This window comes from Haemaphysalis longicornis, unplaced genomic scaffold (genome assembly GCF_048455015.1).
Source record: "Haemaphysalis longicornis isolate Haplotype H1 unplaced genomic scaffold, Haemaphysalis longicornis Haplotype H1 scaffold_9, whole genome shotgun sequence".
In the NCBI taxonomy this organism is placed as follows: Eukaryota; Metazoa; Arthropoda; class Arachnida; order Ixodida; family Ixodidae; genus Haemaphysalis; species Haemaphysalis longicornis.
Genome location: NW_027526460.1, coordinates 173095727 through 173118463, shown reverse-complemented (window position 1 = coordinate 173118463; position 22737 = coordinate 173095727). Strand labels below are relative to the sequence as shown.

The 22737-nt window shown below is 46.6% G+C and overlaps 1 long non-coding RNA gene across 1 annotated transcript; it reads right to left on the bottom strand.

The window, feature by feature from the left end:
• Positions 1 to 1541: 1541 nt before the first annotated feature.
• Positions 1542 to 11450, bottom strand: LOC144151438 (uncharacterized). The gene is made up of 3 exons (XR_013318874.1): positions 11377 to 11450; positions 5291 to 5395; positions 1542 to 1747 (listed from the first exon to the last, which is right to left on the bottom strand). It is a non-coding gene; the product is annotated as an uncharacterized LOC144151438 (long non-coding RNA).
• Positions 11451 to 22737: the final 11287 nt, after the last annotated feature.

Sequence of the window (22737 nt, the reverse complement as noted above, 5' to 3'; positions counted from 1 at the left end):
TTGGAAAGCCGTTTTCGTCTTCAAACTCAGATTTCTTTATTGTTCGCGCAAAATTCACGCGTACCATTGTGTTTCTGCGGATCGTTGTAAAACCAAAACAAAATAAAAAAAAACATTTAGCGCAGCACGGTGAGTCGCTTTTAGCGCAGCACGGTTGGCCAGGCCAACTAAAACTGCACCGAAACGTTTGCCAGGGCCTCTACTTTATTGTCGCTGCTCGTTCGGGCCTCTCAGTCGTACGGACATGGCTCGTAAAAGGGCTACAACGCGAGCGGTCGGCCTCGCGCCGACCTTTTCTTCCGTGCCGCGTCGGAGTTTTGGCGCTGGCATCGTGACCGTTCGTTGCCCCTAAACGAAAATTACACCATCGCGTAGCTCGGCAAATAAGCTTTCCAATGAGTGGTCTCACGACGCCGTGAGGACGTGTTTCGGCCCGCCAGCGAGCGGCGGAGGAGCGAGAACCACGCCTCGGACACTGAAAGGTCGCGTTCGCCGTGTTAATCGGCTTGCAGCTGAAATTTCCTTATTCTCACGTACAATTGACGCATACCATCGTGTTTCTGTGGCTCGGAGGAACAAAAAAAGTCTACGCTCAGCACGGTGAGACGATTTCCTACCTCTCCACAGCCCGAGAAGCATTTGTAAACAAAGCGAAACGGGCGACATTGAAAAAAAAAACGTGTTTTGGACGCCCCGTAACCTATCAACTAAACAGGTCACACGCCAGCGGCGTATGTTTTCGAATTCTACAACTCCTGTTCTCTCGATTGAACAGTGTTTCGATTGCCTGGCCTTTGATTAACGACCCCTCAGGGCGCCGCAAAAGAACCCGGGCGCGCTTCGTCCGCGCGGGCAGATCAAGATATTTTCGCAGCCAGCTCCAAAACCATGAGGGCCAGGCCAACTGTTGTCCGACAGATGGCAGCAGCGTGCGGGTATCTGTGGGCCACAGCCACGGCTGCTGCGGCAGCGAGGAGCGAAGCTGCAGTGCCTTTGGTTTTTCTTTGTTTGTTTGCTTGTTTTTACTGATGTGTGTGTGTTTGCGCCGCAATCGTGCGATTAAGAATGCATTGAGGAGGAGGACGCGAGATGGGTGTGGCGTGGCAAGCTTCCGTCGCCATGGCAAACTGTTGGTGTGGTCCCATCAGGACCGGGTGGTTACCCTATCCGAAAAGGCAGCGCGCTGGCGGGCAGCGTTCAGCGCGCGCCTGATTTCCGGACCAGCGCGCGCGTTTTCCAGCGGCGCTGGTCGATCGAAAGCGCGTGCGCTGCCCGCTCGAAAACGCTTGTGCTGGCGCTCAAATTCGCGCGTGCTGGCGCTGAAAATCGCACGTGCTGGCGCTGAAAATCGCGCGCGCTGGCGCTAAATATCGCGCGCGCTAGCGCTGAAAATCGAGCGCGCTGGCGCTGAAATTCGAGCGCGCTGGCGCTGGATTAGACACACCAGGATATTTCAGAAATTTACATTCCCTTTTATTGCCTCTTCATTTCTTTACAGGGGCCATCTCTATGTTGCCAACTCTCGCGCGTTGACATGGAACTGTATTATCCATACACACAGGCTTCATTTTTATTATATGCAACGCAGCTGACGTATTCGAAGATCCCTTGCTTGAAGGCTGTCTTCACGACTATGCAGGATCCCAAAACAGGAGCCCATAAACGGCGTACAGCTGTTGCTGTTTGCGATGTACCTTGCTCCAGGCACGTCCCTTGTCTTCCTTTGTCCTCAAGTTCCCATTGGCACCTAAAAAGAAAAACAAAACAAGGCAAAAATGATATGTAGCTTTCCAGAAATACTGCAGGTAAAAAAATTAAAGTGGTTACTTGCTATTTATGCCTGTAGGTAGCATCACAAAAATGTTTTAGAAAAATGGCGCAATGTCTGAAACTGGTGTGCAAAGCATGCAATTATGGAAAGCTGTCTGCCCTGGTTCACTGTTAACATGGAATGTTGCAAGGGTATTTGTTCAGCATTGCATGCAGCTGAAGACCTAAAAAAATGGCAAGGCCCATTAACCCTGATGTCCACTGATTGGCCAATGATTTCCAATGATGTCCTTTGGCCAATGTGTCCATTGTTTGTTTGCCAACAAGTTTGTTGGCCAATGATGTCGCTTGACCAACAATCCTGTGATGCCCATCAGCCAACATTCTGTATTAGCAAGCTCTCACCCAACTCGAAACTGTGCTAGCACGAGCTCATCGCCATGAAATGGGCCGCAGGAGCTCACCCAGCCAAAGCAGACGGTGCGTGCATGAGCCAATTGCCTTTCAAGCGCGCAGGTGGACATCTGGATCTGCCGCTTCGGCAGAGTGATACACCACATGAGCTATCACTGTTCTTAGCTTGTACCCAAGTATAAAGTGTTTCACTGCAGCTACGAGATAGATGCATCCACCACACTCACATATTGCCATTATATTTAGCTCTTTGAATGACACCCTATGGCCGTTAAGTACAATTTAACATTTATATTACTAAAGAAAGCACCTGCTACAGCACAGGTAGCAGTCCAAAGACGAAATTTAAAAAAAGTTTGGTTTACCAACTCATAATTGTCTTGTAGAATCACGTGTTCATGACTGTGACTTGCTTAGGTGAAATTTCTCACTAACTGGGAGTTCAAAAGTACAGCAGGATTTTTAAATGTTGCGTTGAACAAGCCTAATTTAGGCAAACAAGGAATAAGCAAACAATCCTGTGCCATTTTATGACTGCAACCAGTGTTATTTCAGGTGACACAGTGAAGGTGCTTGCATATTCTACAGGTTCAATGCAGCTCAAGCAACCGAAAAATCATGCCTGCCATACGCAGCACACTCAATGTGGCTGATGTGCTGCATTTTGCCCCTTCCGTGGCATTCACAAGAATGGACCGGCATTTTCTCCCACCTGCTGGAGCATTTAGGAGTGCATGTCAAGGTTCATCTAGGTAAGCCTTCACATTCAATTTTAATTTTGAAAAAACTTTGGTCGGGTGGAAGAAAAGGCTATACAGCGGCAGTCTTTGAATTCTGTCTTGGGTCATGGCAAAAGTCGCCACTTCAGCCCGTCAATAAGCTGGAGCATTGTCAAAGGTGAAGACGGCTTGGCCATTGGGGTCATGTTCTCGGGCTCGCTGCAATGATTCTTCAAGAAATTGATCAAAGATGGCCCAGTGTGCCTTGTTGGTGATACTCCAGTGAATGACGCTGCTGGCCAATATTAAGAGCAGGATGTTTGTTTCCTCTTCGGTGTCCGTCACAAGTTTTGCAGCTGGAGCACCCCTCTTTGCTCGGGCAAAACAAAACTTAATATGCACCACACATTACTATTGGTCTCATTACTGTAGTCGCATTAAACCATCATGCCCACCTTCAGCAACGATTCTGCATACTCGCGGCGCTTCACTGTGACAAACTTCAGCGAACTGCCATGGCTGTCAAACCAGTGGTGAATGCAGGAGGAACTAATCTCAAGGCCTGGCATGGCTTTGTTGAGAGCAGACCGCATCCGAGAAGGCATGAAATATGGGTGGTTGTCAACAATTTCAGTCAGCACTTGCGTGACAGCCTCATCAAAAATCTGTTCAACAACAATGCTTTTGGGCGGTGCTGAGGTTCGTTGCTGCAAGAAATGTAGCCGTGTTGACATTTATGCCAAGCATCTCGGGGAGAGGCTTCAAGCCACCACCGCGCCAATACACGTGAAGGATTCGGGCTGGGTCGAAATTTGAAACGGAGTTGTACTTCTCTCCACCAGGAGCTTTTTCAGTGTCCCACAAAAACATTTTTTTAATCCATTCTCAATAAAATATCTTATGCGTAGAGATTACAGACATTCACTAACATGCGACAACCAGAAGAGCTTTCAGTCAGTGCCTGCCATCTAAATCATCTGCTCGCGTAACATTACACAGAGAATTTCCTTCGGTAAAACACAATTCTAAATGCCTTAGTTATTGAGTACTGAATCAATGTTTTTTCCCAGTGTTAGCTGTTGTTTTGTAATAGTGGGTGAGAGAAAGCCTGAACTTCAAGGCAAAGCACCTTGAGTAGGAAGAATCGCTGCAGACACCATCGTGCCCTTATTGTGCAGCGATTCTTCCTACTCAAGGAGCTTTGCCTTGACGTTCCGACAGTTTTTCTCGACCAACACTGTGAAAAAACATTGATTCAAAATTCAATGTCAAAGGCATTTAAGAATTGTGTTTTACCAAACGAACTTCCCTGTGTATTGTTATGTTAGCAGGGGATTTAGATGAGAGACACTGAGAGACGCTCTCCGGGTCTTCGCGGGTAGTGACTGTCTGTTAAGCTCTACACATAAGATATTTTCCACAGAATGGATAAAAAATGCCACGTTTTCATGGAACACCAAGAAAGCTCCTGGTGAAGAGAAGAAGCACAATTCCATTTCAAATGTCGATCCAGCCCGAATCGTTGAGGTATATTGGTGCGATGGCGACTTAAATCATCTCAGCGATGTGCGTAGCATTAACGTCAAAATGGCTATTTATTGCAGCAACAGGCCGCAAAACTGACAAAACGCGTGGTGGTTAAGCAAAAACTTTCCACGAGACGGTCGTCCAAGCGGTTACTGAAATTGTTGACAATCACCCATCTTGCACTCTTTCTCAGATTCAATCTGGTCTCAGCAAAGCCATGCCATGCCTTGAAATTAGTTCCTCTAGCAGCGAGCACTTGCTAGACTGCCACAGCTATTCGCTGAAGTTGGCCACGCCGAGACGAGTTGAGACAAACTGCTTAAATTATCCTTGCTACCGGAATAATGAGCTAGTTGGAGCCCTTTACCCCCCCCCCCTTGGAACAAGCGAACTAGGATCGCATTGTTGTGCCATGAGTACGCAGAATCACTGTAAAATGAGGGTAATGTAGTGCAACTACATTGATAAGACCAATTTTAATGTGTGGTGCACATGAAGATTTGTTTTTCCAGAGTAAAGAGGGGTGCTCCAGCAGCAGAACTTCTGACGGCCACCAAAAAGGACACAAAACATCCTGCTCTCAATGTTGGCCAATTACCCTATCCACTAGGGCATCGCCAACAAAGTACACCGGGGCCGTGTTCAACAAACTCTCAGAGGTGTCGCAGCAAGCCTGAGAGCTCATCCCCGATGGCGAAACTGTCTTCCCTTTTGACAACACTTCAGCACATTGATGGGCAGAGTGGCGATTCTGGCCATGACCCAACACACATTCCAAAGACCGTCGCCATCTCGCTTTTTCTCCAATCTGACCGAAAAAGTTATTTCAAAATTCCGATTGAGTGGGAAGGCTTACTTACCTAGAAAAACTTTTACAAGCACTCCTGATGCACCAGCAGGTGGAAAAAAAAGACCGCCGGTCCATGATTCCAACGCCACAGAAGAGGCAAAATGCAGCACATCAGCTGCATAGAGTTTGAAGCATATCACAGGCATAATTCTTCGTTTAAAAGATAAATGAATGCTATGCTTAAATGAGAGCTAATTAGCTGCTTACTTCACAACAAGTGTTAATGTACCACATACAGCTATATGCCATGTGCTCGCCATGAGAAACCAGATTCCTCACTTACAATGACATAGACATTTAGTGAAAAGTGTAACCAGACCGCTCACATAAATCGTTTTCTATGTATACGTAGCCTGACTTGAATTAGAAGCCGTTTTCCAAATCGCATACCTTCAGTGTTCTATACATCTCTCCACAAATATACAAGCTCTTGTTGCCTGCACTGCTGAACGCTGTATACACTGGGCTTTTACCATGAAATGGCACTACCTGCATGGCGGCTCCAACGCCATGAGTGCGGTTGCACTCTGCCGCACGGGCAGCACATTGCACAATGCGAAACGTGGTTTCTAGCGGGGTGTTGGCAAGAACGTTCGTTCGTGTGGACGGTGTGTTTTCTGCATGATCCGTGGGTTCACGAATTCTTGGTTGTAAGGAGTAGCCAGCATTGTTTTCGCTTAGAAATTTCGGACTGCACTGTTCACGCCTCCTACAACTGCAGATGCTAAGCAGGCCGCACCACAAAAACAAGCGTGCCATTTTTTTTCTTCCTGTTTTCTACCTGAAGGTTAGGGCGGTGGTTGAGAACTTTGCGCAGCGAATGCAACCGTCAAATGGTTGGACAAACACAGCGGCGCGGATAACGCACCTGTTTCGTGCTATCTCGGTATCATTACCGTGTGCTGCTTTCCTTATTTCTTGCCTTGCTTCAAACCGTAGCTCGAGTAAGAAAAATTTTTCTGTCCATGGCTGCAACGATATTTTATGAGATGACGGCGTGTAAGATGAGCCACCCAGGCATACTGCACGCATATTGAATAGAGAAGTGCAGCTCGCTGGGCCAGTTGGTACATTTTGAAGGTGAAAAAACCAGCGAAAAAGGCGGAAGACGTAGAAGAGACGGCGTGTGTGTTGTCTCGTCTCTTCTACGTCTTCCGTCTTTTTCGCTGGTTTTTTCACCTTGAATAGAGAAGATGGTGAGGTGCTGTGGTGACAGTGCTCTGGTGCGTCACACACATGAACGTCCTCTCCTGAGCTCCAAATATAGCTGGGCATTTTCATGCACAGGGTCTGGGTGTGCACAATGGCGAGGTAACTACGTGATAAAATTAGTTGCAGCAGTGACGACAGGTTTGATGAATGAATTTTAAGTGTTTTCTTTTCGGTGTAGATGAAGCGGAAGTTATAAGCTGAACAAGATCATGGGACACGCTTTGACTTCAAAAACAGCAAAGAGACAAGTAAAAAATAAAGAGCGCTCTAGTTTATCACTTCATAGATCTTCGTCTCTGCGCTGTTTTTGAAGTATTCAAGCTGTGCACCCAGCGTCAAGCTGTAGTGTGTTACCTCTAAACACCCTTGGTCATTAGAAAAGAGGCAAATGCGACAAAAGGGTTAGATTGCCCACAATTACCTGAGAAGCGGCATTGCACGCATGTAGGCGCGTTCACCTCAAAACACTTGAAGTAGCCTATGTTAAGGCTGCGTGCCCATTCCGGTTCGTCTCACCTATGAAGTACACCGGCTACCTTAATTTTTAAATATTTTAGCACTATGTAATCAAACATGTGACGAGGCGCGAGGTGAAAGCTTAGACGCCCATCATCCTGGGGATCCGTTGAAATGAAACGGGTGGAACAGATTTGGGGCTGAATAACTTTTTTGAAAATTTGTCAAATTAAATCAGACCATCTTCAAGGACCCCCCTAGCACTAACTTCAAAACAGAAAAAAAAGAGAAAAGAAACGACTTGTTTGTTTTTGTTGTGCAGCCTGCTTAGAGTCTGCTGTTGTTGAAGGCATGAACAGCGCAGGCCGGAATTTTTAAGTGTGAACAATGCTGGCTACACTTACGACAAGGCATTTGCAAGCCCACGGATTAGCAGAAAAAAACACTGTCCACACGAACGTTATTGCCAACACCATGCTCCAAACCATGTTTCGTGTCGGGAAAAGCGCTGCCCATGCGGTTGCACTCTGCTGCATGGGCAGCGCTTTTCCAGACACGAAACGTGGTTTGGAGCATGGTGTTGGTAATAACGTTCGTCTGGACAGTGTTTTTTTCTGCTAATCTGTGGGCTTGCAAATGCCTTGTCGTAAGTGTAGCCAGCATTGTTCACACGTAAAAATTCCGGCCTGCGCTGTTCACGCCTTCAACAACAGCAGACTCTAAGCAGGCCGCACAACAAAAACAAACAAGCCGTTTCCTTTCTCTTTTTTTTCTGTTTTGAAGTTAATGCTAGGGGGGTGCTTGAAGATGGTCTGATTTAATTTGACAAATTCTCAAAGAAGTTATTCAGCCCCAAATCGGTTCCACCCATTTCATTTCAACTGATCCCCAGGATGATGGGCGTCTAAGCTTCTAAGCTTTCACCTCGCGCCTCTTCACATGTTTGATTACATAGTGCTAAAATATTTATAAATTAAGGTAGCTGGTGTACTTCATGGGTGAGACGAACCCGAATCGGCACGCAGCCTTAACATAGGCTACTTCAAGTGTTTTGAGGTGAACGTGCCTACATGCGTGCAATGCCACTTCTCAGGTAATTGTGGGCAATCTAACCCTTTTGTCGCATTTGCCTCTTTTCTAATGACCAAGGGTGTTTAGAGGTAACACACTACAGCTTGACGCTGGGTGCACAGCTTGAATACTTCAAAAACAGCGCAGAGACGAAAATGTATGAAGTGATAAACTAGAGCGCTCTATTTTTTACTTGTCTCTGGTGTTTTTGAAGTCAAAGCGTGTCCCATGATCTTGTTCAGCTTATAACTTCCACTTCATCTACACCAAAAAGAAAGCACTTAAAATTCATTCATCCAACCTGTCGTCACTGCTGCAACTAATTTTATCACGTAGTTACCTCGCAATTGTGAAAACCCAGACCCTGTGCATGAAAATAACCCAGCTTTATTGGGAGCTCAGGAGAGGACGTTCATGTGTGTGACGCACCAGAGCACTGTCGCCACAGCACCTCACCATCTTCCCTATTCAATATGCGTGCAGTATGCCTGGGTGGCTCATCTTACACGCCGAAATCACATAAAATATCGTTGCAGCCATGGACAGAGAAATTTTTCTTACTCGAGCTACGGTTTGAAGCAAGGCAAAAAATAACGAAAGCAGCACACGGTAATGATACCGAGATAGCACGAAACAGGTGCGCTATCCGCGCCGCTGTGTCTGTCCAACCATTTGACGGTTGCATTCGCTGCGCAAAGTTCTCAACCACCGCCCTAACCTTCAGGTAGAAAACAGGAAGAAAAAAAATGGCACGCTTGTTTTTGTGGTGCGGCCTGCTTAGCATCTGCAGTTGTAGGAGGCGTGAACAGTGCAGTCCGAAATTTCTAAGCGAAAACAATGCTGGCTACTCCTTACGACAAAGAATTCGTGAACCCACGGATCATGCAGAAAACACCGTCCACACGAACGAACGTTCTTGCCAACACCCCGCCAGAAACCACGTTTCGCATTGTGCAATGTGCTGCCCGTGCGGCAGAGTGCAACCGTACTCATGGCGTTGGAGCCGCCACGCAGGTAGTGCCATTTCATGGTAAAAGCCCAGTGTGTACACCGTTCAGCAGTGCAGGCAACAAGAGCTTGTATATTTGTGGAGAGATGTATAGCATACTGAAGGTATGCGATTTGGAAAAGGGCTTCTCATTCAAGTGAGGCTACATATACATAGAAAACGATTTATGTGAGAGGTCTGTTCACATTTTTCACTAAATGTGCATGTCATTGTAAGTGAGGAAGCTGGTTTCTCACGACGAGCACATGGCATACAGCTGCATGTGGTACATTAACACCTACAGTGACATTTTTGAAGTAAGCATCCCATTAGCACTCCAATGTTGGAACACCACAAGTCCTTAAAGAAGTCTCGTCCAATCTGCATTCGTGACCTCAGAAAATGCAGCCCTCCTTTTAAACAACCATGTTCGCTAAGCACAAAAAGACACAGAAAAAAAGATGGAGGTAAGCACAAACAGGGTGCCACTCACAACTACAATTTATTTTGAAAAGAAGAAACATATATACACACTCTTGGTGCATGTCACACAATGATACTATGAATTGCATCACATGTCCTCACCTACATACATTAAGTCTTGCTGTGAGAGTGCTATGGACGGCGCATTTGTTGCCTTGTTTTCTGATTGTGCATTTCGAGTATTTCCCCGGTTCTTTGATCTTTATGTTTGCAAGCAAGTGGTAGCGCCAAACTTTGCGGTGCATTTACACTCATCAAAATAGTTTGCCAACTGTAAGATGTTGCCTTTGTGATTGTCTTGTAGGAAGCAGGCGTGAAGCGGATGCGGCTTCCCACATTTATTTAGGTCGCGTAGGCCCGGCCAGCACATGGGGCCGCTGAGCTGCTCAGTCGACGTTCGATGTGTTCTGTGGCGCGTAGGACTGCCTACGCAGCCCGGGCAAGCGCTGCTGATGATGATCGTGGGATGATGCAGATGATGAAAGTAGCGCTGCTAGAAAATGAGGTGCACGCCACTATAGTCTGTTCGTATTCCTTTGGTCTTACATTGATGCATCTTCCCATTTGTTTTAGATAGCTCACTGAACCGATAAACCAATATCATAAACCACCCCTATGGCCTATCTGATATGCTGGGACTGAGGTTTTATGCCACCGCCTTCGCTTCGTGTTGCGCCCATTGTTTGAGCTTTCTTTTTGATGGCTGCAATATGCCTCCCAACTTCTTTGGTGCCTTAAACACCACCCTTACCCATATCTTGACGCCACATTCTTCAGCTCGTGTGAAAGCTTGTGTGCATTCGGAATCAACACGTATTCCCATTTCTTTTCTTTTTCCCGATGCAAGCTGGATGTTCATGCACCTGCTTTCACCTATCTGGCCATTTTTTTCGCAGGCTAGCGTGAGTGCGCATTTTGGATAACCATCACCCCTCAAACCCGCCATCAGTCCCAGCCAAGGGTGGTTTTTGATATTGGATTGTTGGTCGAGTGAGCTATGTAGGACAAATGGGAAGATGTGTGAATGTAAGACAAAAGGAACACGAGCGTGCCATCAATAACAAAGACAGCCTTTCACACCTGGCCGCCCATTGTGATGACAATATATACACGGCAAAGTTTGGCACTACCACTTGCTTGCACAAACATAGAGATCAAAGAGCCAAGGAAATACTTGAAGGTCACACGATCAGAAAACGAGCTGACAAATGCATCATCCAGCCATCCGTAAGACTATCACAGCAAGATGTAGCACATTTAGATAAGAATATGTGGTGCAATTCGTGGCATCAATGTGTGACATGCGCCAGTGGCAGATCCAAGGGCGGGGTGGGGGGGCAATCGCCCACCCCAAAGCCACCAGCTACTCTACCTCACCACCTTTCACTCCCCTCGGAAGTGATCTTTCGGCACGTGTAATTTTTTAGGCCACGGTGTGGACCATTACCAGCCACGGCGAGCAAAGCACCCTTTATTTGTTGTAACTAATGCAACCACTCCATGATAATCACTTTCTCCCCACAACAATTTTTCCCGTCAATTAGGTAGTTGAGTGCAGCAGCGAGGAGGGAACCTTTATTAAACTCCTCACATGGTTGTCTGAAATATGTTGATCAACAAGCACCTCCTGAGCAAGTGAGAACGAATCACGGCATTTGGTTGTGCCTACCCCCCCCCCCCCAAAGTCCCCTGGATCCGCCCCTGACATACGCCGAGAATGTGTACATATGTTTGTTCTTTTTAAAGTAAATCCCAGTCGTGACTGGCGGCCTGTTCGTGTTTACCTCCGTCTTTTTGTGCCAGTGAACATGAATTTCAACCAACTCACCCAGTTATCTGTTTTGATGCATTTTAACACGCATTCAACGGTCCTCAATTGTACGCACCTGGTTACAAGCCAAACATGGTGTGTTTTGATGTGGCACATTGCAGCAGTCGAGGTTATTTCGCAGGGTGATCACTGAAACCGAGGAAAAAGATGGGCATGGAGATGTGAAAGTACGCAAATATGCACTGCACAAGCTTTACAAAAGGCGTGCGCCATCTCAGACAATGCAGCATGAGAGACTTGTCAGCTTTCATGTGACGTAATATTCTGCAGTCAAGTCAAAGTGCTGTGGTTTTGAAGTCAAATTTGGGGCTAGTTTGGGGCTAGTGCACAGAAGCTATCAACATGGGCAGTAAGATGCACTGCAGAGTGCTATGGATTTATTGATACCATGAGGTGTTCTTTAACATGGACTAAAAGATGCGGTTTTGTATACTAATGATTGAGCTAGCACAAGTGGTAAGTAATAGAAAAAACTCTATTCACACGCTGGCAATAACTAGCAACGGACACCCTACTAACCCTTTCACTGCCACTCCCAAGATAATTAGGGCAAACACACACCTAACTCCCTGCCACTTCTAGACAACTCGTTTAAAAAATATTCAGGGTGTGCCGTGCCATCCGTTGATATGCCACAGAAATGCATAAACCGTGTCAGGTAAATTTCAGACAACAACTGCATCGGATGTTTCTTCTATCGGGTTATACCTGTGCTACATGAGCGTTTGGAAGGACATTTCAGTCGAATTACCTTCGAAATTTCAACTGTCATTCCAACTGGAAGGAGTTCTGTAAATCTACATGACCATTCTCAAAGGCAGTTGAAAGTTTCCGCGTTTGCCCGCCATGTTTTCGTGCCGCCACTGCTGCCCTGTCTCGTTGGCGGAAATTTAATTGTAGAGTTAAAATGGGAAAAAAAGCAATTATTCCTGATCAAATTGATAGCAATCTACAAGCACGCACAAAGCGTGCACAATGCAGCCAGTTTTTGTCTTTTTTCGCACTTCTGGTATTGAGAGTACTACGTTACCTCGTAATCGTAGAGCGAGTGACAATGAACGAAAACAAGTGAAAAATTGTGAAGATCTTGCACTTCAAACACCAAGTTTTACTCGTAAATAATTGGTTTTGTTATTACGGCTTGCAGATACTGAGCCCGAGGGTACGACCATTCGTGTTTCAAAGGCCTTTGAGGCTCTCAAAGGTCAGTTGTTGTGCTCCTTTGACTCAAATGCCATTTTAACCAAATGACTCAAAAACGTCGTGTAGCAGCTCAAGGGTGGCGTTTGTGACAAATGACATTCGACTCAACGGCCTTCGAAACGCTCGTGTAGCACGGGTATTACTTTGTCTTATCTCAGTGGCATGGCCGCGCTGGCCATGGCGAGTCAGATACGACCAAAACACCAAAGGAAGCCTTGCTATCTGTATGTTAGCTGGTAGCTGCCGCTTAGTGTGGTGCATCATTTTAAACATTACACTCAAAAGTTTTCCAAATATCTTGACATCCTAATTAACAGGTAATTATTCGGTAACTAGTTGAGTGCAACCTTGAATAGATTGTTCACGTTTTGCAAAGAATCATACTGCATTACTGTAAAATTTCTCATTACTGACCAGCTATAAGAAAAACCATGGCAGTGAAAGGGTTAAGTGTCTTTTCGAATATGCGGAACTGTTGACAAAATTTTGCATTCCACGAAATCCTCTGGTGAGCAACGTCGATGCAGCACTCGACGATTGCTTGACACATAAGAGGTCCCTTCGTGCTCACATATCTGCCAAACCGTTGGCTTCAGCTACGCACACTTCCGCATTGATGGATCCGTGCTGGGTAGCGCTTTATGAACGACACACCAAGAAGCACACTGCAATTGGAGAGAAACAGCTGCGCTGAACTCGTGCACAGTTGAGTGAAGCCAGCGTGTCACAGCAGGAAGTGCTTGAGCATCACTTAGTATTTTTTCTTTACACAGCCAAAATTTGAGCACTTCATAGCTGACAGCCTTGACTAGGTGGGCCTTATTCACCCAATAGTGCATGAGCCCACCTGACACATGCAGTCCATCGGTATCACTAGCCTTCGTGCTGGTAGAGGCTCCTTCATTGCATTCCTTGTCTTCTTAAGTCCGATTATTAACAATAAATTTTAAGTTGAGTAAGCGCCTACAGTATTCCTTGTTAGTTTCTGTGTGGCCTGCGGTTTTAGGATAATGGTACCTTGCAAACTCGCTTAACTTTCTGCACTAGTTTACAACGATACAGGTGCCTCTAAAAACAAACCCCACACTCCCCGCAAGCTACTTCCGACGGAATCAAGTGTAGCTTTATCGCAAATATTTCTGGGGTACCTCCTGTCCAAGTTATTTTTTTAATCTACCGCGGCTGTCCACCCCGGTGTAGTGGCCACGGCGTTGCGCAGCCCACGCTAAATTTAGACTTCGATCCGCAGCCGCGGTCAATCCTAGAGAGACAGGCTACCCACACATGCCCCGGTATTAAAAAGCATCGCGTGATGTCAAATAAAGTGTAGACCTGTACTACAGCGCCATTATCGTAGCCAAGGGCCAGCTTCAGCATGATTGGATGCTGACTGTCGCGGTAACTGAACCGGTAAATCCAGCAGGCTCAGCAGGGTCACCTAAGCCTTCAGAGCAAATGAGGTGGGGGTCTAGTGAACTGTGATGGTAGGGTTTAACGCGCCGACGCAACGCAGGCGATGAGGCCCGCCGTAGTGGAGAGCTCCGGATTAATTTTGACCACCTGGGGATCTTTAACGTGCGCCGAAATCTCGTACACACGGGCGTTTTTTGCTTTTCGCCTCCATCAGAAAAGCGGCCGCCGCGGCCAGAATAGAACCCGCGACCTCATGCTCAGCAGCGCAACGCCTTAGCCAGTGAGCCACCGCGGCGGGTCAGGGTCTAGTGAACTCTGATCCACAAATAACCAACGTAACTTCCAAACAAGTACTCATTCCAAAAAAAAACGCGTAGTACTTACCCTACTACAAACGACGTTTCCAACGCAAAATCCTTCTTTACTGCAGTCTTCAGCTTGCGAACAGGACACTTGGTTCGGATGCAACGTTATCCATCACTTATGACGCGCGAAGCAGGCAGCGATGATACCTGCGTTCTACCCGTCCCCGTGTGTCCAACACGCGCGTGTGTCGGAAGAGCAGACATAACCCTGTGAAAAGTCTACAAAGATGACTTCACATAAAAATCGAGAAATAAAACTATAAAACTGAACAAAACGAGCTAGCACCAGGCAGCTCACATGCATACTATATACATACAAACAAACATAGACAAAGTGAGAGGTAGTTGCCAGAATGCAGTAATAACAGCTCTCTTTTTAACGAAAGTCATGTTCGTACTCTAATATTGGTAATAATCGTTCTGTTTTTAACAGATATATTAAGTTTAAATCTCACAGTTAAGATTTTTAGATGCAAAAGTAAATACGCATGAAATTACCCTGAGAAATTTTCGCTGATGGAAATAAAAAAGTTGACTTTCTTTGTTTAATTAGTTCACGGTAGTTTCTTGAGGGAGAGAACTTTTCCACTGTGGGATTAGCCATGGGGATTAGGTAGGGGGGTGGCAAGCGCTTGCTGTGGTAAAAGAAGGGGGGAGAAATAATAAAACACTCAGTGCAAAAAAAAATTGGCTTCTCGGTGATTCGAACTGCAGACTCTCTGGGCGAAATGGGGAAGGTTGAGCGTTTAACCACTGAGCTACCGCGCTGATTACCCTCCAAGGCGAGAATTTTGTGCAGTTACTTTCGTCCTCAGTGATTGTTGTCGCTTGTGTTTATTTTCGCCCGCATTTGAGAAATTATGGCAATTATCGCGCTTGTTTGTCACGCACCGATCTTGCACCCGAGGCCAAATATACTTGGGCTACAAGTGATTTCGCGAAAACTACCGTATGTACTCAAAAAATGCTTTCGCAGATCATCTCCGACTTCTCTTCAAGCCACGGTAGCCACGTTTTAAATGAAATATGCGTCGCTGGCTTTGATAACGCTTGTTTGTCACGCACCCATCTTACAGACAAGCCGCGTCACGCTAATTATTACTACAAGCGATGTCACTCCTGCCACGTCAAGCGCAGCAAACCCGTTGTGCAAGACGACCGCTGACAGCAGTGCAGACCTGTGATATCGTGCGAGATGTGTGATGATGTTGCAAAGGCCACCAAAGCCGTCTTCTGCTATTACGGAGATGAAATTCTCGTTGGTTCAACTCCAACAAGGGTAGCCGCAAGTGCCACAATTCTTGCTTTTGTTTCTGGCTTCTGCCAGTTTGTTGCCGTGGGACTTGACTTCTGCACCTGATTCACATGCCTCCTAACAAATTACTAGCTGTACAGCCCCCAAACAAGCAGCTACTTTTAACAATACCGTTGTTACATTTGGCAGCTATGTGAAGAAGTGTGATCCGAACAACGTGCAGACCGGAAAAATTGAAAGTGCCTTCTACTGCCGTGACTGAAGCAATTACTGCTTAGTTATAATAACGAAATCGAAATGGAAAATACACGAGGTAACCTACTGATGTTACCAGGGACCATTTGACCACATGGAAAATAATAAATAGACAAGTATATTGTCACGGAGCATAGTGGACAGTGCTCCGTGACAATATGTGCTCCGTGACAGTGCTCCACCACTATGCTCCGTGACATTATTGACTATGTCACCATGACTATGCTCCCCGTAACAATATTGACCACCATCACAGCAGGAGCCCTGTACGAAAAACCTAGGCATGCTAGCAACATAAAAAAACAAAAACAAATGGCCTCGTTGAAAAAAGTCCTGTCTGCTTAAAGCTTGCCCTCTAAGACATCTGTATCGTCAATTCAGTTTGTCATCAACAAAGAGCATCAACGGCTACAGCAATGAACAACCGTGCTTGCTGTGGTATGAGCCAAAACATATCTTGAAATGGCAGTGTGAATACTCAGAACCCAAACGTCTACGTCCAGCCTCTTATTATACGTTGTTGGATATGCCACCGTATGCTGTGGTATGCAGTCAAATATTTCACAGGGAACATCTAGGGCGCACTGCAAGCTGTTGTCGATGTGATAGAACACCAGCTGGAAGGTATCGTACTGATATGTTCGCCGAGCAAATCGAAGCTCCTAATACTCCCACCCACCAATAGCAGAGGCAAGGCCAGGCAATGCAAATATGAAAGATCCGAATTGTGACCAAATCCGGCAACGTAATCCCAGAGGTCAACAAAATCAGGATCCTAGGCATGGTCATAAAGAAGCACAGAAGAAACGGCGTAACCATTGCCCGTCTCACAGCAAAAGCGGCCAACGCGATGTGACTTCTCAAACGAGTCTCGTCCCCAAGGCAGGCATGAAAGAGGAGAGCCTAGCAGGCTCGTAAAATCCTTCATCATCAGCCACCTCATGTACATTGCAGCCTACCACAGATGGCTGCGACACGAACGCCTTCGCGGCAGTCATCATCGAGGTGTCGACTGGTGCTTTGACGATGGCAACGAGCGTGATAAGCACCGGAGCAGAACAAGTGGGTTGGTGGCCATCGCCAACACAGACTTCCACGCGGTGCTGAGTGACTGGAGACGGGCAGTGCGCAACTTCACCAAAGGCCGAATCTGCAGGGAGGCCGAGCGCATATTGCGAGCGTCCAAACTGCAAGACAGAAAAGTGCAGATAAAGTGATGCCCGGCGCACGCGGCGAATGTGTCAAATTGCAACGCACAACGAGATGGCACACGCAACGGCATGAGCGCTAACAAACCGCGCCCCGGCGACCGACCGTCTGACGTGGTTTGAAGCCAAGGACCACAAACGAACTACAATGACATAACGAAGGCCTACCGCATGGCTCGCAGGACTCTCCCATCCCCACACCCAAGGCTCAGTCGAGCGGAGGCGGTACTACTGAGACAGCTCCAGACCAGATCGCTACCGAGCCCAGGACTGATGCATCGCGTGTACCTCGAGGCATACCTGACCGACCAGTGCGAGGTCTCTCAGAGGGAGCCAGCAGACCACAGGCACATCTTGTGGGACTGCATCACATACCCAGAGGAAGCAAGATCAAGAACGATCTGCCGCGGCTTCAGGCAGCTGCGAAGAGCCACGACCAAGACCAACAACTTTGAGCCGTGCAGCAGGTCAACGGACGCTCGAAAAGCAGGGGCCCGTGCCGAGCGACGGTAACCCTGAAAATGACGTAGGCCCTCATCGGGGCGCCGAGGGCTATATGTGTACGTCTCCAAGTGTGTTTAAGGTTTCAGAATGGTTGACTGAATAGTCGACGAGATTGTCCAAGTGCCAGCACGCGTAATGTGTCATGCCCTAGGGTGGGGACTGGTGTGCTTCCAAGTGTGGTAAGGTGAGGAGAGGGGGTAACTGACTGAGGAAGTAGAGGACTCAAAACACAAATGTTGACTAATAGCATCCTTGATAAACATGCATCGGAGTTGCCCCAAGAACCGGCGCGCTGAACAGTACCCCATGATGGTGTGCACTGGCACGGAGCATTGATCGAAAACAAACTGACTGGTACTACCCTAGCTACAGCTCTAGGGCTGTTAGAGCAACTCATAAAAGCATTAGTAAAACAATGTAAAATGACGCCAGATGACAACAGCCAACAATGATATATACATACAACTCATATGCAACAAGGTAATTCCACTCTTCTACTGAACAGCTGCCTACAAGCTGCTTCTCGTCTTCTTTCTGCGAGCCAGAACGTGAGTGCCTGTTATTACACGTTCCCCCCTTCCGCTACGGCAAAGCATGTAGCATGTGGGCCATTCATGGTCAAGGCACTACAGTTACTGTTTGTGATAATTCAATCGAACAAAACAGATGTAAAGCTGAAAATTTCCTTTTAATTCTGGTCATGCGGACTTCTTTGCCGTACAAAAAGTTTCTACATGGCACAGTATGTTGGCGTGCTCATTTGCAATCTCTGGCTGTTATTAGCATCTCGTAGTGAGTACATTGCATCATTGTCTGATGAATTCATCAGCAACTCATCCGTGTCAGCAATATACAGCTGATTCCGCCTTCACACAATTGTGCTGATGCACTGTCGGTGCAGCAGATGGTGGACGAGGCCACTTTGCCAATGCGGTTGTGACGCCTGTTGGGATTGCACCCTGGCACTCCGTCGCCTCTCTCGGTGCGCGACGGGACAACCAAAAATTGCCCCAAAGCGGTGCACCCCGGTTTATAGTGGACAGATGATGCACATTGGTGCGGTTTGTCGAGGGTAAAAAGATGCACCAGTGCACCCAGGTGAGCACCGGTGTGGTTTATCGAGGATGCTGTAAAAAACAAAAAGATGTCTAAAACTCAGAAATTTCCAAGCAATAGTTGCATGCAGAGTGCATTAGGCACAGTAACACTAATGTAAGATGATGTACACAGAAGTACACAGAAGATACATTCTAGAGATGCGACTGGAAGAAATTCAGGGGAACACACGCACACATGTAGCTATTTACAAGCCATTCGCTTGCAGCTGTCAGCTGACAATTACAGCAACACCCCAAAAGAAGACGTACCCAATAACCACATTAAAAAAGATGTAGGGGACTTGCACATTGCAGTTTAATACCAAGCACTTGCTGCGAATAGCCGATGAGGCTACTGTTGAAGGTAACTAACAAATGCAGCTGCTCAGTTTCCTTAACTTTTGCTCATGGAAAACAAAAATGCTCTACTTGTCGATTCTGCCTTGCACGTACAGTCTACTCACATTATTTACAACTTGAGGGAACCTGGAGAGTATGCTTGAATGACAAGAAGTTCTGATTTATATGACTCCAGGCAAAAAGACAATGCACGTTATGGTTGGGCATGGATGTGAATCACATTTTTAAACACTTTTACACTTCAACTACACAAAATACACGGAGCAGAGGTGAAAAGTCGGCAACTAGTTTATTGGTATAGTCTACTGCTGATCCAAAACCAGCAAGCAAGTGCCGGTATGACATGACTGGTCATTTTCAACCTATGAAGTGACGTCAAAAATGAATTTTTTAAAAATGGCCAAACTCTGAATACGGTCTCCTCTGAATACTAATTATGGTTCAGACAGTTGATTTACACTGAGCCTTTTCTTGATTTGTAATGTGTGTTTACCACCCGCAAATCATTTCTTTTTTGAATACTAACTTTTACTACTCTCATAATGATAAATGGACCAAAATTTTTATCTGGTGGTGCGAAAGCAGCAGATATTTTCCAATTTGGACGAGTGAAAAGTATGAATCATCTGAATGACTGAGTTCAAATTATGTAGCCTTTCAATACATTGAATGAGTAGAAAAAAATGAAAATTTTGAAAATGAAAAATGAAAATGAGCAGGCTAAAAATGAAAATTTTGATTTTTTTAAATAAATAAGACCAAATTATAAGTTTTTACTGTATGGCATCTTGAAAAAGTTGCCAGTTAAGACTTGTTCTCCTGTAGTAACAACTTCCTTCTAACATCTAAGAACTTTTCTAGGAACTTCTGCACTACAGGTGTCCACAACCTAGATGCATAAAAAGCTTGTCCCCACCTTTGAAGAAGCAGCAGATAGGTGTTTGCAAGGCACGTTTCCAGTTTTGTGAAGCAAATGGAGTGCCTGCACTACATCCACATACCTGTGTTGCACACTGCAATTAAGAGCAACACGTATGGTAGCCCGTACCTTTAATGTTTTGTCCCAAAAACAAAAATGCTTCACATTTTTACTCTGTCTTGCACGATCTTGAATGTGTTGACATGGAAGATTTCAGGAATGCCATAATAAAGTTCATTACCCGGAAAGTTTGTATGATATAAATCCAGTACGATCAATCACGTGGAGTAGGCAGGTATTAATAGCAAGTAAAATGTTCAAGGCGTACTTGTTGCATGCCTAAATCAATCAGACTGCTGTTTCGATCGTTCAACAAATCTGCCGTGCTCTATGTTGCGTTTTCTTTTTCCTGACATCATGTATTCTACAATATCTATATATTTCTTGTGGTATGAATTGCATGGTGCGTGCTACATGGTACAGTGGCTTCATCGGTATGTTGTGTGATGCTATACAATACACATTACATAACTTTTCAACTATGAAGGACATTGTTACGTTTGTCGTAACATATATTCAGCAGGTGGGTTCTCCAAACAAGGACATAATTCTTGTTCAAACCTTCAGAACATTCCGTTAAGCAATAAAATTGTAAGTTTTCATCATTCTGATCCATTTTTCCTCTCTGGCTCTCTGGCTTCTCGTGTTCGCCGTGCACTCACAGGCCAGTAGTCCCCACAGGCGCTTGACTGGCAACCAGACTTCGTGTGATGTGGATACGATGGAGTAAATGCTGAAGTTGAGTGATTGTGATATGCAACAACTTTGTTTAAAACACGGAGCACGAACAAGACAGGAGGGGAAACGCCGCTTCATAGCGCGGCCAGACAACGTGACAAGCGCTTGGCGATTAATTGTGCGGCCCAGGGTGCCGCTAAAGCTTAAGGTACCCAGGGTGCCGCGACCCCCGGGGTACCTTAAGCTTCGCCGTCGCAGCTACGGCTTCAGATTTGAAGTCCGCTTTTCATTCTGGCAATATCTGGTCGCTCGCCTACGCTTGCCCAGTTCCTCTCTTCCTAGTAATTAGGTTTAATCGTGGCTATCGTAAACAACGGTTTTGGCTGTTGCACGAAAAATTACAAGTGACGACAGCGGTCACTGGTTGTGAGCGTAACAAAAATAAATTGACCAACTTTTATTCTCACGATGAAAAACAACAAAGAAGCAGTGTAGAGAAAAGGAAATATGGTTAAGACAGTTGTTTCAGACCCAAACGCGACATACTCGCGCGCGGCGAGGAGAGGCGCCTCCCCAACAGCTCGCTACCGGCTTGGTTTGCTCGGGTCTGATCGGTGCACACTTTAGGCTTAGCATCGTTGTGGATATTTGATCGCCGCTATCTCTGCAACTGTGAATTACAATCCATAGCACAATTTTTCACCACACTAACATCCACTTTCTTGCAAGTGGAAGTTCTTTTCCGCGATGAGATTGATATCGAAGAGCGGCGACAAGCTGTTGCTGCCGTTGTCTCGGCCGGTTCGAACCGCTTGCAGTGCCGTGCGGGCAGGCGGGCCAGCGTATTTGCAGGCACGGCCGACGTGCGCGCCGACCGTTTCCGAGTTCTGAAAACGCTTTACGATTGCCTGCTTCATCCATTGTTTTGGCGGACGACGCGCCGAATTTACAAATTTAGCACGGCATTTGTTGTAGTTGATCGGGTGGATGATGGATCGGAAAACGAGCCGCTGCTGACGGGCAGTCGCGCTGATTGCGAGAGGGACGCAAAGAACACAAGCATCTCTTGGGGGCAGCTGTGGGGCGCCGGTTATTTGAGGGCCTTCGTCTCCTAGGCTCCGAACGCCAGGTGATTTTTTTTTTCGCCTCCGCTGATGCGTGCCGCCACTTGCGTCCGAACTGACTTGTGCGATTTCGAACACTGCGGCTGCGGAAACTGCGGTTAGCGTGACCGAACTGAGGTGGACAAGCCCAGTTTGCGCTAACCATGGTTAGCGGCGTAACCGCAGTTTCGTCTGTCGTGTAACGTAGCAAACTGCGGTTTTGTGTAACCGCGGTTTGCTTAACTGTGGTTAAACAGTGCCCGTGTAACTAGGGTCATCGCTCGTATGGCGGTGGACGCGCTCTCATTTGATTGCAGCGAATAATTTTAGTTCTAGCAATATCAAATGTATGGATAGGGGTACAACCGTACGAAGTGCCTCAAACCCCGGTGTCTCGATCGTAATCACGCACCTACGCACGCGTTAATATGGTAAGCGGTTGCTGTTTCTGCGACAGCAAAAAGGGCAGAGTTGAAAATTTTGGTCAGTTAGGCGCCTTGATTTTGTAATAACGCATTTTTTCAAAGTTAGCGCAGCTAGGCCAGGGTATCCCGGCCTATAGGAAACCCCCCACCAGGCGGGTGCCCAGACATCAGCACCTAAGGCTCGCATAAATAAAGTTTATTCCTCTTCCTCTGCACGCAAATATTTTCTTTGCTTCACCGCACAGCACGCGCGGGCACACTGCAGTGGCAGCACCGCTTGGGTCCAGCGTACCGCCCGCCAGCAACACGTCAATTGCAGCACGAAAGCGCTGTTCACAAGTGAGGTTCGAGCGCCTGCAGCACATTTCAGCACATTTACGCCACTCCGGCGCGCGTGACGCTGCTTGACAGCGGGGCTGAAACGCTGGTAAGCAGCACAAGTGGCTTTCAGCGGGGCCAGCAGCGCAAACCATTGCTTTCAGTGGATTTCAGCACAAAAATGGCGCTGAAATACACTGCCTTTTCGGATAGGGTAAAAAAAAAGGACGAGGCTGGCTTCCGCAGAAGTCAT